This window comes from Choloepus didactylus, chromosome 6 (assembly GCF_015220235.1).
Source record: "Choloepus didactylus isolate mChoDid1 chromosome 6, mChoDid1.pri, whole genome shotgun sequence".
NCBI classification, from domain to species: Eukaryota; Metazoa; Chordata; class Mammalia; order Pilosa; family Megalonychidae; genus Choloepus; species Choloepus didactylus.
In genome coordinates, this window is record NC_051312.1 from 146,956,684 (window position 1) to 146,974,518 (window position 17,835).

Here is a 17,835-nt window from a genome sequence, read left to right on the forward strand (position 1 = left end):
TCATAAATTTGATTGTATTTAAAAACAAAACTTTTGCATAGTAAAAAGCTTCACAAACAAAATCAAAAGACAAGTAACAAACTTAGTGAAAGCATTTGCAATATACATAACAGAGAAAGGGTCAATATCTCCCTAATATATAAAGAATATTTAAAAATCAAGAAACCCCCAAACCTGAAAGAAATGAGCAAAAGACACGAATAAACAGTTCACAGAAAAATATATACAGTCTTTAAACATATAAAAAGCTTCTCAGCCTTCCTCCTGAAATGCCAAATAAAGCTACACTTGGATACTGTTTCTCACCTGCTACACTGGCAGAATTCAAAATGTTGGCAATACACTCATTTGGAGAGGCTTTGGGGTAATTGGTACAATCATAAATTGTTGGTGAGGGCACAAAATGGTCAGTCTCCACAGAGAAGAGTCCGGAATATTTGGCAAAACTATTTATGCATTTACTCACTGACTTGCATTTCTTCTTGTTGGGATTTACCCTGAGACACATTTCTGCAGATATGAGCCATTTCTGATCAGGTTATTTAATGTGACATTATTCATAGTAACAAAATATTGTAATCAACTTAAATGCCCATTTATAGGGTACATGTTGACTATGGCACATCCACGCAATAGGATGCACACAATGTAAAGAAGAATAAAGAGTTCCCTATGAATTGATGCAGAGTGTTGCAAAGGATATATTGTTAAGAGCATAAAGCAAGGTTTGAAAGAGTGCATATAGTAGCATACCTTTTGTATAAGAAATAAACAAGAAATAGTACTTATTTACTAATTTTTGTAAAAAAAAATGAAATCAGGATAGATGAACTAGAAACTCATGGAAATGGTTACCTATTAGGGTGTGTGTGGGAATTGGGTGATGTAGGGATGGGAGTGAGATTTCTCTGAGTATACCTTTATATATAGTTTTTTTTTTTTTTTTTTTTTTTTTTTGCTGTTTAGAATCAGGTCATCAATATCCACAAAATAACTTGCTGGGATTTTTTTTTTTTTGAGATATATTCACATACCACACAGTCATACAAAACAAATTGTACATTTGATTGTTCACAGTACCATTACATAGTTGTACATTCATCACCAAAATCAATCCCTGACACCTTCATTATCACACACACAAAAATAACAAGAATAATAATTAAAGTGAAAAAGAGCAATTAAAATAAAAAAGAACACTGGGTGACTTTGTCTGTTTGTTTGTTTCCTTCTCCCACTTTTCTACTCATCCATCCATAAACTAGACAAAGGGGAGTGTGATCCTTATGGCTTTCCCAATCCCACTGTCCCCCCACATAAGCTACATTTTTATACAATCATCTTCAAGATTCATGGGTTCTGGGTTGTAGTTTGATAGTTTCAGGTATCTACCACCAGCTACCCCAACTCATTAGAACCTAAAAAGGGTTGTCTATATTGTGCGTAAGAGTGCCCACCAGAGTGACCTCTCGGCTCCTTTTGGAATCTCTCTGCCACTGAAGCTTATTTCATTTCCTTTCACATCCCCCTTTTGGTCAAGAAGATGTTCTCCATCCCATGATGCCAGGTCTACATTCCTCCCCAGGAGTCATATTCCATTTTGCCAGGGAGATTCACTACCCTGGGTGTCTGATCCCACATAGTGGGGAGGGCAGTGATTTCACCTGCCAAGTTGGCTTAGCTAGAGAGACAGGGCCACATCTGAGCAACAAAGAGGCATTCGGGAGGAGGCTCTTAGGCACAATTATAGGGAGGCCTAGCCTCTCCTTTGTAGCAACAGTCTTCCCAAGGGCAAGTCCTGTGGTAGAGGGCTCAACCCATCAAACCACCAGTCCCCTATGTCTGTGAGCACATTAGCAACCGTCGAGGTGGGGCAGCCCAATACCCCTGCATTCTCCACCAGTTCCTCAAGGGGGCTCTGCATATTTTTTTCCGTTTTTTTTTTTTTTAACTTTTTTTTTTTTTTTAAATCAACTGTATAAAAAAAAATTAAAAAAACATACAATAAAAGAACATTTCAAAGAGACCATAACAAAGGAATAAGAAAAAGACAATTAACTTAGGATAACTGCTTTACTTCCAACATGTTCCTACTCTACCCCAAGAAAGTAACCTAATATAGCAACATTTCTGTGAACTTGTTCCTACTATACCCATCAGAAATTAACAGAACATAGTCATTCCTGGGCATCCCCAGAACGTTAAATAGCTTATCTGTTCTTCTTGGATTATTGTTCCCCCTTCCTTAATTGCTCTCTACTGCTAGTTCCCCTACATTCTACATTATAAACCATTTGTTTTACATTTTTCAAAGTTCACATTAGTGGTAGCATATAATATTTCTCTTTTTGTGCCTGGCTTATTTCACTCAGCATTATGTCTTCAAGGTTCATCCATGTTGTCATATGTTTCACGAGATCGTTCCTTCTTACTGCCGCATAGTATTCCATCGTGTGTATATACCACATTTTATTTATCCATTCATCTGTTGAAGGACATTTGGGTTGTTGCATCTCTTGGCAATTGTGAGTAATGCTGCTATGAACATTGGCGTGCAGATATCTGTTCGTGTCACTGCTTTCCGATCTTCCGGGTATATACCGAGAAGTGCAATCGCTGGATCGAATGGTAACTCTATATCTAGTTTTCTAAGGAACTGCCAGACTGACTTCCAGAGTGGCTGAACCATTATAAGTTCCCACCAACATTGAATAAGAGTTCCAATTTCTCCACATCCCCTCCAGCATTTGTAGTTTCCTGTTTGTTTAATGGCAGCCACTCTGATCAGTGTTAGATGGTATCTCATTGTGGTCTTAATTTGCATCTCTCTAATAGCTAGTGAAGCTGAACATTTTTTCATGTGTTTCTTGGCCATTTGTATTTCCTCTTCAGAGAACTGTCTTTTCATATCTTTTGCCCATTTTATAATTGGGCTGTCTGTACTATTGTCATTGAGTTGTAGGATTTCTTTATATATGCAAGATATCAGTCTTTTGTCAGATACATGGTTTCCAAAAATTTTTTCCCATTGAGTTGGCTGCCTCTTTACCTTTTTGAGAAATTCCTTTGAGGTACAGAAACTTCTAAGCTTGAAGAGTTCCCATTTATCTATTTTTTCTTTTGTTGCTTGTGCTTTGGGTGTAAAGTCTAGGAAGTGGCCGCCTAATACAAGGTCTTGAAGATGTTTTCCTACATTATCTTCTAGGAGTTCTATGGTACTTTCTTTTATATTGAGATCTTTGGTCCATTTTGAGTTAATTTTTGTGTAGGGGCTGAGGTAGGGGTCCTCTTTCATTCTTTTGGATGTGGATATCCAACTCTCCCAGCCCCATTTGTTGAAAAGACCATTATGACTCAGTTCAGTGACTTTGGGGGCCTTATCAAAGATCAGTTAGCCATAGATCTGAGGGTCTATCTCTGAATTCTCAATTTGATTCCATTGATCTATATGTCTATCTTTGTGCCAGTACCATGCTGTTTTGACAACTGTGGCTTTATAATAAGCTTCAAAGTCAGGGAGTGTAAGTCCTCCCACTTTGTTTTTCTTTTTTAGAGTGTCTTTAGCAATTCGAGGCATCTTCCCTTTCCAAATACATTTGATAACTAGCTTTTCCAAGTCTGCAAAGTAGGTTGTTGGAATTTTGATTGGGATTGCATTGAATCTGTAGATGAGTTTGGGTAGAATTGACATCTTAATGACATTTAGCCTTCCTATCCATGAACATGGAATATTTTTCCGTCTTTTAAGGTCCCCTTCTATTTCTTTTAGTAGAGTTATGTAGTTTTCTTTGTATAGGTCTTTTGCATCTTTGGTTAAGTTTATTCCTAGGTACTTGATTATATATAGTTTTGAGGAATACGTTATAAATGTTTTATATATAAATTTAAAAATAAAAATAAATCAGTAAGGATGAATTCAAGACAAATCTTAAAACCGAACACAGACACTTGTGCACCAATGTTCATAGCAACATTGTTCACAATTGATTAGAGGTTGAAACAAGCCAAGTGTTCACTGTCAGATGAATGGAGAAAAAAAATGCAGTCTATTGATACAATGGAATAGTATTTAGCCATAAAGAGGTTCAGATACATGCTATGATATGGATGAACCTTGAAAACATCATGCTGAGGAAACGAGCCAGGCACCAAAGGGCAAATATTTAGATATGAAATATATAGAACAAGCATAGAAAGATCTACATCAAGCAGAGATGCCTTGTGCACACCCACACACATTGACAACCACCATGTGTTGCAAACACACATGCACACACCACCATGTTCACACACAGAGACAGAAAGATTAAAAGTTACCAGGATGTAGGGGAAGAAGGAGTCGAGGGATAATTGCTTAATAGGTTCAGTGTTTCTGTTTGGAGTGGTAAAAAAGGTTTGGTAGATTGGTGAAGGTAGCAGAACATTGTGAATATCATTAGCATCACTGAACTGTATACTTAAATGGTGAAAATGGGGAAATTATATGTTGTACATAGGTTATCACAATAACATTTTTCAAAAGATAAAATTAACTGTAAAAACTGAATACAAAAGGAAACAAAGGAACCTAACTATATATCAAATTGTTAACCTACCTATACAGAAAAAATAATTAAAAATCATTTGTATATCCTTAGTGGGTTATAGTCTAAGGACTAAAAACTGTAAAGCTGTCTTGAACTTAACAGGTATGTTGTTGCTAGTGGTATTCATACAGTAATTCTAAACTATTTTGGGTGTACTGTAGGATTGAGCAAATGAGTAAAATATATTGATGTTGTTAGGAACCAGGGAGAAAGGGCATGCAAACAGAATAAGGAAGGCAAGGAAGAATCTTGTGCTATTGGGTTTGAATTAGAGGTTATCAGTCTCTAATCAGTTTTGTCCATTGAAAGGGCAGAAGCAGTGTCCCAGTAGTAATTAGCTCACCTAGCACCCAGATCTTGGTTTCTAAATACCATTCCCCCACTAAAAGAAGCCAGGGCTTCTTGGAGAGATGGGGCAGGGAAAAGACCAAGCATGCTGTACAAGAAAAGAAAGATTAACCCAAAGGCTGAGGTGGTTTGTTGAAAGGACACAGGAGCTGGCTAAAAGGGGTCCTCACTGGCCAAATTTGCCACACTTTGCACAACAAAAAAGAATAATTAAGGTAATAGATTATAACGCAATGAAAAATATGAGTCCAAGTGAAACAAAAAAATAATTTAAATTAAGGACATTAGAATACAGGTGAGCAGGGGCAGGGGTGGGGTAGGAAATGGGGAAATAATGCTCAATTGGTAGAGTTTCTGTTTGAGGTGATGGAAAAGTTTTGGTAAAGGATGTTGTTGATGGTAGCAGGACATTGTGCATGTAATTAGCACTGCTGAATTGTATGCTTGAAAGTGGTTAAAATGGGAAATTTTATGTTGTATATAAAATACCACAATCAAAATTTAAAAACAAACAAAACCATAGAACTACACAACCAAAAGAGTAACCCTTAGTAAACCCATAATAAACTATGGACTATAGTTAATAGTATAGTTATAATAATATTGGCTCATCAATTGTAGCAAGTGTACCACACTAATTCAAAATGCTAAGAACAGGGAAAACTGTGTGAGGGTATGATTTGGGAACTCTGTATTTTCTGCATGATTTTTTTTTATAAACCTACAACTGCACTAAAAATGTTAAAAAAATTAAAAAGTGGTGAAATCCAAGAAAGGTCTGCAGTCCACTTATTTGTATTGTGCCAATGTTAGTTTCCTGTTTTCAGTAATGTACTCTAGGTAAACAAGATGTCATCATTGGGGAAACTAGGTTTTGGGTACACGGGACCTCTCTGTTCTATTTTTTTGCAACTTCTTGTGAATCGAAAATTATTTCAAAATAAAAAGTTAAGAAAGCATGTATTTGTGTGGGAGGTGGGGTAGTATTCTTATCAGAAGAATGCCATCTTATGTATGTACAAGGCAAGATAGAATTAGCCCACCATTTTGCAACCATCAATGCAATAATTGGTTCAGGCAAAGATCATCAATGGATGATAAATCCATTGGGTAAAAGTGTTAGAGAACAAGATATCCACATGATCTCAGTGTACCTTTATCTATATAGGGTAAAAGAGACTTTATGGGGGAGAAACCTGGCGGACATCAACTTACCCAAATAAGAGAAGAAAATGCCCTGTCTGACTGTCTCAGTAGGTCTCACTCTTGAACCTTTGATGCCACGTTATTGATAACATGACAAAATGATCTTATGGGCCTTGTGGTATGCTGCCATGAGAGGTATGCAGTCTCACCTAGCTAGTACACATGCCAGAGATGTCTAATATCAGTCTAATAATGAAGATAAAATCACACACATCTGGACTGTGGGACACTCTATAAGAGACTGGCCTGAATGTTCAAAACCAGCAGCCGAAAAAAAGATGGGAAACACTTCTGGATTAAAGAGACTAAAAAGAATGACAGTCACAAGTATTGGGTGATTCTTGAGGCTGTATCTAAATAATGTTCATAGGAAAATTGGGAAAGTTTATATTTGGACAGTATATTAGATAATATTATTGTATTAATCTCTTGGGAATGCAGAAACATTGTGGTTAGGTAAGATAATGTCCTAGTTCTTAAGAGATACGTGCTGAAGTATTTCAGGGGGGAAAGTGTCATGATATCTGTGACTAATTTTCACATGGTTTAGCAAAAACCAAGATACACTAAAATTAAGAGACACACAGAGAAAGATAAAGCAAATAGAACAAAACATTAGTAACTGGTGAATCAACTTTCAGTAGGTTTGAAAATTAAAAAAAAAAAAAAAAAAAACTTAGGGAAAAATACAAAAAGCTGACACTAGTGCATCCCGAAATTATTTCTTTATCCTGTCTGTGATTGGAATACTTGCTCTTTCGAATGCATCACTTCCCCTAAATCACAGAATGATGTAGCAGGAGCAGCATGGGGCCTAAGGGCCCAGTGGAGCCAAGACCTCAAACGAGACTGCATAGAAGGCTTGTATGGCTGCCATCCCTGAGCTCTGCTGCTGCACCATTAGGGACCATTAGTGGAAGCTGTTTGACTTATTGCTGAAACAGGGGAATGCCTGGGGAGCCAAGGGCCTCGTGGCCTAAGGCTTGCTGAGCCCTTCAGCCTTAGGGAGCTGGCTCCAGAAACTAAATCCTGGTGTAACATGACAGATTACTGCTCAACAGCAAAAGCCACCTCAGTCTTCCTTTTGACATGGGTGGTGTGGGGGAGAGGGGTGGTTATTGCAAATGGTGTTGATTGATTGTGTCCAGGAGGATGTTTACACCTCTTGGATGGATCCATGCCTTACTGTGGAATATCCAAACCATCTAACAAACCTATAAACCAACCAGTAAATGTATCCATTGTTTCAACAAAATGCACTGATTTGCTTGCTTTGTACTATAAACTGGGGCTTCAAGGCCAAATAAAGCACAGTCCTGCTATCAAAGGGTTTATTGTTTATTTGGTGGGAACATAGACTACAGATGATTGACACACAAGCATTGGTAAATGCATGATAGCAATTTTTATATGCTGGCACTGAGGTGCTGCACCTAACATAGATTAGGAGGGGAGGGGTGAGAGAAAGCTTCTTGGAGGAAGTGAAAGAATTTTCTGTGACTGCAAAACCATTTCCTTTTGTCCCTGCAGGAGGAAATAAATCAGGAGTTAGGGTTCATGGTAGGAGAGGGCTGGGGGTGAATGGTTCTAAAGGCTTCCTTTAGCTACTTTCAGTTTTTCTCCATCTCTCCACCCAGGGAGACTAGCTTTTCCTGGCTTGCCCTAGACTTCCCTGGCTTTAGCACGGAAAGTTCCATGGCCTGGGAAACCCTTAGCCTGAGCCAAACCAGGACAATTGGTCACCCTACTCCCTCCCCTCCCCACTCCAGAATCTGAAGGATTGTGTGGCAAGAACAAATCAGGTGATGTGCTAGCTCAGAGAATTCTGTAGGCAAAGGAGAAAAAGACCTGACCCCATTCCTCCATTTTCCATACAGAACAGACATAGAAAACAAATGTGGTAGCTTTAGGGACTGCTCTTTCCCGCTGCCTCCGTACCCTTCCTTCTGCTCCTCATTCTTCCTGAAACATCCTCATCTCCCTGTCAACATGCCCATATCCTGCCCATTCCCCCGGGCCAGCTGAATTCACATTTCCTCTTTAGAGCTGCCCCCAGCCCTTCTAGCTGACAGCCATCTTTCCCTCCTGTGAAATGTAATAGCTCTTATTGTCTGTGCTGCTCACGTGACACCCACCAACTCTTATTTTAGAATCAGAAGGAGCCTTAGAGAACTTAAAGGGAATTTAGAGATGCAGTCATTCAGGAATTAATTCATTCCTCCGTTCATTCATTCATAAGCATGTAGCAAGCTCTGTTCCAGGCACTGGAGATTCAAAGATGCATCGGGTCCTGTACTTTGGGAGGCCACAGTCCGCTAGTGAGATATCAGGTATGCAAAAATTGGGACACCCAGGAAAATGGGCTCTGACGGAGGCTAGGCACTGGCAAGCAAATGTCATTGGAGCGAGTGTCTACTGAGCTGCAGATACTGTGTTATAGGGTGGGTTTATGAAGTCGTTTTAGAGCTTACTATCAATTTAGTGTCAGAGGCAGATCTAAAAACATATTATTTAAATACCATACGTAAGTGCTACAAAAAATGCATACCCAAGGTCTCAGAGGATGCAGATGGGGGGCATCAAGAGAAGCTGGGCATGGGGATAAGGGAAGGCTTCAACTACGTGGCACCTGAGCTGACTCGGCAAAAGATGATGAAGGCAACAGGGAAAGGGAGGGATTGGCAGATTATAGGTATTTTTATAATCAATGTAAGTCAGTAGGGCTTTATGAATGATTGTAGGTGCAGAGAAAATAATCTCAGACCTCTTTGTGTCTTCTGGAAAGCCTCATGCTTTAACATATATTTGGTGATTGATTTAGGCTAGATATTAGGCAGAAAGTAGAAAGGCATCCGAATTGATTACCCATGAGATCTACAGGATTCTCTGACATATGTTTCCATGACAAACTCAAAGATAAAAGGTTAAACAAACAAAGCTTCCCCAAACTAAGAAATGCTACTTCAATCTTGTGTGTATGTGCATGTAACTAAGAAATGCTACTTCAATCTTGTGTGTATGTGCATGTAACTAAGAAATGCTACTTCAATCTTGTGTGTATGTGCATGTAAGACTTACAAAATGGAACACATTTTAGGAAATGCTGTTGTAGACTCTTCTTGGGAGGTATTTACGGCAGGAGGCAAAGCAGGGGGAAGCCTTCTCTTCGTGCCTTTGTACTATTGCTTCATTCTTCCTAAGTCCCAACCTCATTCTTTTAATAATGATTAAGAAGTAAAATGAAACTAAATCATGCAGTATTCTCCCTCCTCGGCCCCTCCATCCCGACACGTGTTCACACACACATGCACAAACACACACTTATTAAATGTTTGTTTTGTCATCTGTGCCAAGCTCATCTGTGCTCTCTGTAATCAGATTACATATTCCTGGTAGTTGCTGGTGCTGCGGATTTCCACGTGGGCTGTAATAAATATGCTTTGGTGTCGAATACAGCTTCAATTGCCTGAATTTGAAAAAGAGGCACAGAACATTGCCGGGTTTGAATTAACAGTTTTTTCCTATCTTAAATTCCGTGTCCCTCTCCTTCAGTTTCTGGGAGGGGTTGGAAGATGGAGAACAGGGAAAACTTTCCCTTCTGCCTTTGCATCTGTGCCAGAGACTTCCTAAAGTGCTTCTCAATCTGTTCTCTCCTGTGAGTGCCTCCTGCACACCTGGCTGCCAGGCTCTGCTGCGGCGTCAGCCACTCCAAAGCTGGCCTTGGGAAGACTGCGGGTCTTCGAGGTCATGAGGTCCTGTGGCCAGAGGCAGGGAACGGAGAGTCAAGGACAGAGGCGAGGACAGAAACCTGGTTTGGGGTTCTCCAGAAGCCTGGGGGCTCATCTTCTTGGCTTCTACTTTGTGAAATACAGAAGTTTTAGGTTGCTGCTTTAATGGTTGCACCTTGGTGTATTGTGGCTAGGATTTAGGCACTCTTAGATGATGTCTGGGACTTGAAGGCAATAGATCTTGGAATCAGAGGAGGTTATGTGCTCCAATGTGTGAGTCCCTGGCTTGCTGGGTGACTTTCCATAATGCCCTTAGTCATCAGCATCACATACCCAAACCCAGAGTGTTACTAGCTCTAGAGCCCTTCCAACATGTGAGCACCAGACTATATGTCTTACATGAATCATTTCGTTTAATGACACTGACACTCCAAGACAGGCATTGCTGTCCCTGGTTTACAGTTGAGGAAACTGAGGCTCAGGGAGGTTACATTCCCTTGCCCACACTCTCGGGCCACTCAGTAGCAGAACCAGGAGTCAATCCCAACTCTGCCTGCTCCAAAGCCTCTGCTGCTGTCTCCCACTGCGTGTCTGACATTGAGCTTCGCAAGGTAGTTATCTGTATCACGAACCTATCTTGCACACCCCATTAGCTTGTAAACTGGTTAAGAGTAGGGGACATGCCTTATAATTGCTTATAATGATACAATCTTCTCACTACCTGCAAAACAGGGATCATTTTTCCATCTCTTCCCAAATGAGTCAAATCAGAAGAAATCCTGATGAGCCTTTGGAATTTGAGGGTGAAAGTGCAACAAAGGCCCCAGGCATGAAGAAGAGTCCATGTGCTGCCCCCAGAAACTCATCCTCTGTCTTCTGAAAGCCTGCTAGAGCTCATTTGGCTCTCCTACAGATTCTTCCTGGAGTTCAGTGCCAGATAAACAGTCTTTGCAAATTTCTTACATGGTATGAGGCACTCACTGCAGATGATGCTGTGTAATTAAATATGCCATTCTACATCTCATTTGTAATTTCACAATTTAGCTCTCTGAGCCATTTAAGCACATATAAAACCTCCAGAGAAATCCTTATTTTTTTGCTAAACCTTTTCAATGTGAGCTCTGTGCTGATTTTGGTCTTTGCTGTGTCTAATAAGTTTCTTGCAAAGTTTCCTCGCTACAGAAGAGCTTTATATAATTTAAAGGGCCATGAGAAGAATCCCTGGACCAATACAAATCAAGGTAGGCCAAGTATGCATCAGGTAGGAGGCCCGGGTGCAGAGTGGAAAGTTCCTTTCCTCTTCTGTCTAACCCTTTTGTGTTTGGTTTGACTAGTCTCTGGAGGATGCTGTGACTGCCTTATGACTATGCAGCGCTTGACAATTTACAAAGCGCATCTTCATAGATTATCTCATTTGATTTGAGCTTTGCAACTACCCAGTAAGATATGAAGGGCAATTCTTACCCCATTTTACAGCTGAAGAAACTGAAGTTTAGAGAGATTAAGTAATTTGCCCAAATCCATAAAGCTAATGTGAATTGGCAAGGCTAGGCATCAAATGCAGATTTTCTGATTAGAAGACAAATTTCTTTCTGGTTATCCCATCTGCCTTCCTGGAGGCAGTGTTTTGCCGCAGAAACCTGAGGTTTCTGAGAAGAGATTATGATGGCTAGATCCTACTGTCTCTTTAGTTCTTGAATCAACCCACCCTTCTCCATCCCTGCTGCTATTCTTTAAGTATCCAAGTGCTTGCATGAACTGTTTGCTGCCTCCTTTCCCAGATCCACTTCTTGTCACCCTCATATCCCAAATCTAAGTGCCAGCTCCTTTCCACTCCTATCTTGTCTTGGGGTCTTTGTCCTCTTCTTTCTTTAGTTTATTGTCAGTCTGCCTCATCTTCTTCTTTGATAACGTTTGATGATTTTTGAGAAGTTTGTACCCAGCTATGTGTAAAAAAACTCTGTAAGTTATTGCTATTATCCACAGTCGTAGCTTTTATTTGTAGCCCAATATAGAATTTATAAAGTGCTGATATTACCTAAATGGCTTGCATATTAACCGAGGTGGGCAGGGACCAGTTTCACTCATGAAGACACTGATCCTAGGAGATGCCAAGTAACTGCTCTGCCTTCATCTCATGGGCAAGAGGAAGACCCAGCTCTCGGAAACCAAACCTTGACATGCTAATCCACTGCTCTTTCTCACAAAAATCATGCATCATTTATTAGCTCCTGTAAAGCATTTTGGGGTATGTAGTATAAGGTGCTCTAGAAAACTGAGTTGAATTTCACCAACCTAGAAAGACTCTTGCAAGAGGAGATGCCCGGGCAGAAGGAGGAGAAGCAAAAAGAAAGGCAGAAAACGTTGCTGAGGCTGCAGGAACTGCCAGTCCGTGGGCTCATTAACCTCTTCCAAACAATCGCTAATCTCTCTGATCTCCCTGTGGGCCAGAAATGAGTCAGAGGGGAATTTGTGCAGTAAACTTCTATCCGCAGGGACGTGATCTCTGGAGAGAAAAACATCATGAGTGGACAGAGTTTGCTGCTCTATGCTGAGTCATGGGGGGCAGCTCTTCTTTCTTGGAATAATTGGGAATCATTCTCCTGGGCAAGATGCCAGTGACCCCAATAGTGTAGTCTAAATGACGTGACTTCCAAGGCGATTCAGCTCCATTTAAAATTCCCAACTTACCAAGGGCCTTTCATAACTCACTTTATCATTTGTTTATCACTTCCTTGTGTCACTCATTTGTCAACAGGCAATAATATACTGCAGAAGAGTTGAAGAAGACTGAAATGTGGCCCTCAAGTTTGTCTACACTAAGCCATTTAAAAAGAGGGGGAAAGTTTCAAAATGGAGAGAACAAGCTGTGTGAAGAACCCAAAGCAGTTGAAAACATGACTGGTTATATAGAAATTTAGAAGATGGAAGTTATAGGATTTAAAAATTCATTGAGCTGTGGGAGCCTGGGAGGCAGGGAAGGGTCAGGGATGGTTCCCAGGTGTCAGGCTCCAGTGACTGGGAGGGAGGTCCATTGTCATTCCATGCCTTAGGGAATTCAAAAGTTCTTTCTGTCTCTCCTTTATTCTTTTGGGTTTGATGAACCAGTGCCATTCAGTGCACATGGAATTTTCTGTGCCTGTGGATATTTGAGTCTGAATTGTTGAAGAGAGCTTTGTTTGGAGATAGAAATTTGGGATACATCGGCATATGGTTGATAACTGAAACTGTGGGAGTGATGAGGTCACCTGGAGGAGAGGCTACAGTGGGAAGGGTGTTGACTGATGTGGCCAAAGAACATATTTCTCATTCCAAGTTCAGCAGTGGAGACAATTGGAAACTAAAGTTATATAACTGTAACTGGGGAGACAATAGAATGTGTCACATCCAAAGGGAGAAGCAAGAGCAAAATAAAGAACAACTGGAAAAGTGTAGAAGAAAAGGAGGTAGTCAGTGACTTGGAGAAGAGGGAGAAGGTAAGTTGAGGGGTGAAGAGCTGGGAGGAAGAAAGCCTCAGTGCTCTGTTCTTGAGGATGCTCTAGACTCAAGAGGCCCTTTCCCATGATGCCTGACACATGTTTGGAAGGTAGACCTGGATGCGTTAAAAAGCAGCACTGGGCTGGACATGCACTGGTTTTAGTCCTGTCCCTGTCAAGTGATCCTTGTGGTGCTAGGTTAAAATGAAAGGGCCCTCAGATTTGTGCTCTGCTGAGCACCTTGTGGTCTGCCTTAGTTTCCCCAGGGCCATCGGTCCTTGGGATGTAGATGATGAAATGGTTTGGGGATATCAAAGAGGGAAGGAAGAACATGGTTCTTTGGACCCCTCTGCTTGGAAGGCCATGTACAAGCAGAACTTTCCACAGGTTTACAATATAGTGATACCTGTAGCCTAGGAAAAGCCAATAGCACTTCTTAGAAACAATAAGTCTATATAACTCAAATATAACTTGATGTGGCACAGGTGGTTCATTTGTCAGAGTGCTCTGACTTCAAATATGCCTCTATGTCTCAGATTCATGATCTTTGGAGGTGTGGAGATCAGTGATTCTAGAAGTCCCAGGCTCTTCTTTCCAAGGCTTTCAGATCCTGCTGTAACTGACATACCTCCAAATCTCAGTTGCTTAACTCAATACAAATGTATTTGCCATTCATGCCAAGGTGAAGGTGTGGTCCAAAGGCCAGCAACATTGGCATCACCGGGGAGTTTGTCAGAATTCAGAATCTCAGACCCACCCCATTCCCACTGTATCAGAATCGACATTTAACCAAGATCTCCCAAGTGATGTGTTTGCACATTAACATTTGTGAAGCACTGCCCTAGACTACCAAAGTCCTCTAAATGGGTAAACAAGATATTTCTCATACAAGCAGGATGTGAGGGAATCGGACACCATGAAATAGAGCAAGGAGAAAGCAAAAAGAGGCAATCTGACCTGCTGGGAAATCACTGAATTATACCAAACTATATGTAAAGTTTATTCTGAAAATCCCAGCACACTGGTGTACAGAAGACAGGCCGTGAGAGCCAGCTTGGCTCATGACACAGTGCACGGTTGAATGAGACTGTCCCTCTCCTCCTATGCCTGGTTTCCTGGGGCACAGATGTCAGGGCAGGCTGATTTCCATTTTTTCAGCTTGTCTCTTTGCTGTTTCTGCTCAGACATGGGGAGGGGGGGGTGGGGAAGAAGAGGGACTAATGAGCTGCAGTAAGTCCTATTATAAAATTGGAAAACCAAACACAGTTTTTTTTTTCCATGTGGCACCCCAAAGAGCCAACGTTAAGGGGGTGATTATTGGCCCTTTATTATCCTCATTTTGGTAAAGCTGTTCTTTCACCCCCACACCTATGTTCAAGGTTAATTCCATGTTATTTTCTCCCTGCAGGCCTCTGCGGACTGCCACAGGGAACAGCATTTAGCAACACCAAGCAGGGGAGAAAGAGAGAGCAGCATTTGCTGCAAATAGGACTTGGAAATTGGCTTAGCCTGATCGCAGGAGAGTGTGTGTTTTTACGGTGTTAACTGGGAAGGGGTGAAAAGCAGCCGCTGCAGCTTGCGAGTGCCAAGGCAGCTCCTTCCCAGGAGCCCTGGAACACCCGGGCAGCCACAGGGTGGCTCCTGGCTGCTTCCCGTGGCTGGAAATTCTGCTGAAAGGGGTAATAAGAAGGAAAGGAGAGGTACCTTGCTGTAATGGGATGTTGGCTCTTGGGAACACAGGTGAGAGTGAGTGTGCAAAGGGGAGCCTTGGCCAAGGGCAAGGGCCGAGTGGGGAATGCATCACGTGTGAGAGGTAATGGGAAAGAGGGGCTGGGATGACCAGGTTTGCAGCCCCCCTTTCTAGGAGCAGAGTCTTCCTAGACACCCATAGGTTTAGCTCATTGGCTGCTGAAGCCAGAAACGTGTGCATGCATCATGGGGAGCAAGTAGTCACATAGCTGGCCTGGAGGGTATTGAAAACCCCTATTCTCAACTTCTTTTAACAGAAACTCCCAATTTCCCATCCTCTATGCATTCTCCTTCTTCCTTGCTAACAGAATCCCAATTTTAACCTGGGTGGCAAAAAGCCACCAAATGCTTGAAGAGGGTGCCAGCTGCTATCACAAATAGCACTCAATGGGTTGGCTTAAATAATGGGGCTTTACTGGCTCATGGTTTTGAGGCTAGAATTCCAAAATCTGGATATTGGCAAGACAACACTTTCTCCTGAAAGACTGTAGTGTTCTGGTGCTGGCTGCAGGTGATCCTTGAGGTTTCTTGGCTTTTCCAGCACATGGTGATGTCCTCTCCTTTCTCTTCTGGATTGCTGCTGACTTCCTGCTTCTCGCCGTGGGCTTTTCCTTCAAAGACCTCCAGTAATCCAGGTTAAGAACCACCCTTGCTTCAGTTGGTCATACCTTAACTAAAAATAACATCTTCAAGAGAAGATCTACAATGGGTTCACACCCATAGGAATGTGGATTCAGATTAAGAACATGCCTATGTTGGGGTGCATAACTCAATCTACCAACACCAAGTAAAAATAGTAGGTTTTCCAGCCTCCCTTGCAACTAGGGATGGCTGATTGGAAGAAAACAGAAGTCATTAGATGAGGCTTTTAGGCAAACCCTTCAGTGGGGGTTACTCAGCTGGAAGGCTCTTCCTCCTTCTCTCTGCCTCTAATGTGGGAGTCTGCTTGGACCTTGATGCAAATTTAATGATGGACGCATATCCTAGAGACAGTGATGCAGAAATATAAAAAGGACGCTGTTGCCCATGACTGCTATTCCTCCTCTGGCCTGTCTACTTCAGGACTTCTTCCAAAGAAGTCACTTGTTTGAACTTTCTGAGTATGACACAAACTCAATTGTAAAGCAAGATGCCTCTCCTCCACACTGCCTGTATTAGTTAGGACAAGTAAAGCCAGCTGCTGTAACAAATATACTTCCAAATGTCAGTTGCTTGACTCAATAAAAGTTTGACATTCATGCCAAGTCCAATGCATAATGGGTTGGCAGGCAGCCTTTCTGGGACCCAGGGACCCATGCTCCTTCTACCAAACTATATTTTCTCCAAATCCAGTGGGAAAAGTGACCAAGAATAGCATGTGGTGTTTTCTATGGGCTGTGCCTAGCTGAGGTGTATGTCACTTTCACTGAGATTTCCCTGGCCAGAACTGTCACATGGCTACAGAGGAACTGGGAAATGTAGTCTGGCTTTGCACTCAAGAGGAAAAGGAAATGAGTTTTATGACTGAATTCCAGCTTGCCAAGCACACCCCCTCATGACAAAAATGATACATGATAAAGGAGAGATCAGCAAATGCTCAATTATTCTTAGGGGTAATTAAAACATATTTTCTGGGACACAAGATATGCCCACGAGTCCAAAAAGCATGGGATCACTGCCACCTGATTCCCAAATGGATGTACGTGTTGCCCAGTCTCCCCTCCCTTCAGCTGCTTTGAGTAAAGAGAACACAAGTGTGTGAAATGGTTGAGCTACAAAACAGGCTGTCATATAAGTCACTTCAGGCAAGCCGATACAGGGGTTCGGAGAAGGGGTGATCCAGAGAACTGAAGCTGCTGGAGAGGAAAGGGCTTCTGCACCAGAGCTTCTGCTACCTCTTTGTCTGCATATATCAAGGGCTGATGAGCCAACCTACTCCCCTCACTCACTCTGATAAAACCAAATGGCCTCCTTGCTGCTTCCCAAGCCCCAGGTGTGTTCCCATCTCACAGACTTTGCTCTTTCTGTCCCCCCTGCCTGGAACATTCTGCCCTAGGTGCATAGCTTGCTCCCTCATTTCATTCAGGTCTCTGATCCAATATCATATCCTCCGACTACTAGATCTGTATCAACATCCTTCCCAGTATTTTTATTCCTAGCACTAAATATTTAATTCCTCTTAATTGAGTGTGAGCTCCATGAGGACAGGGATTTTTTTTTTTTTTACACAAATCCCTGTCTTGTTAACAGCTGTATCTGCAGCTCCTGAAAGAATGCCTGGCATACAGTACGTGCTCAACACCCTTTTGGTGAGGGAATAGATATGTGGATGAACGAATGGGTGGAGGTTGTCTCTAGCTGGTGTTGAAGTGTAAGCAGAAGATAGGTGACAGGTGAGTGCAGATGGGGCAGAGAGAGGGTGGGGATGGAAGGGGTGGGGAGAAGGAGGCTGCAAACATGGGGACCCATCCAGCCTCAGACCCCATTGATCTCCTCTCCAGGTGTGCCAGGGAGCCAGGGTCTGTTCCTCAACGGCTGGCAGGCAGAAGGGAGGACAGAAGGACTTACACTTGGCCTGCTACTCCTGCTAAGGCAGTCGCATGAGCAAAGACAATTGCAAAATATCAAGTGCCATGGAAACACTTATTAACTCGGGGGGCTGGGGCTTGGATGGAGCCGGAGGCTTGCTCAGCCTCCGATGAAACAGCCAGCAGTTCTGAAGCGCATCCAAAGTGCTTGGTTTCTTGGACAGAGAACACAATG

General features: G+C 42.0%; 1 long non-coding RNA gene across 2 annotated transcripts in view; it reads left to right on the forward strand.

Annotated features, from left to right (window-relative positions):
* Nucleotides 1–8,325: 8,325 nt before the first annotated feature.
* The window catches only part of LOC119537669, a 74,855-nt gene continuing 65,345 nt past the window's right edge, over nucleotides 8,326–17,835 (forward strand). For both annotated transcript variants that reach the window (XR_005217453.1, XR_005217452.1), the window contains exon 1: nucleotides 8,326–8,470. This is a non-coding gene — a long non-coding RNA (uncharacterized LOC119537669). The remainder of the gene's footprint in view (nucleotides 8,471–17,835) is intronic.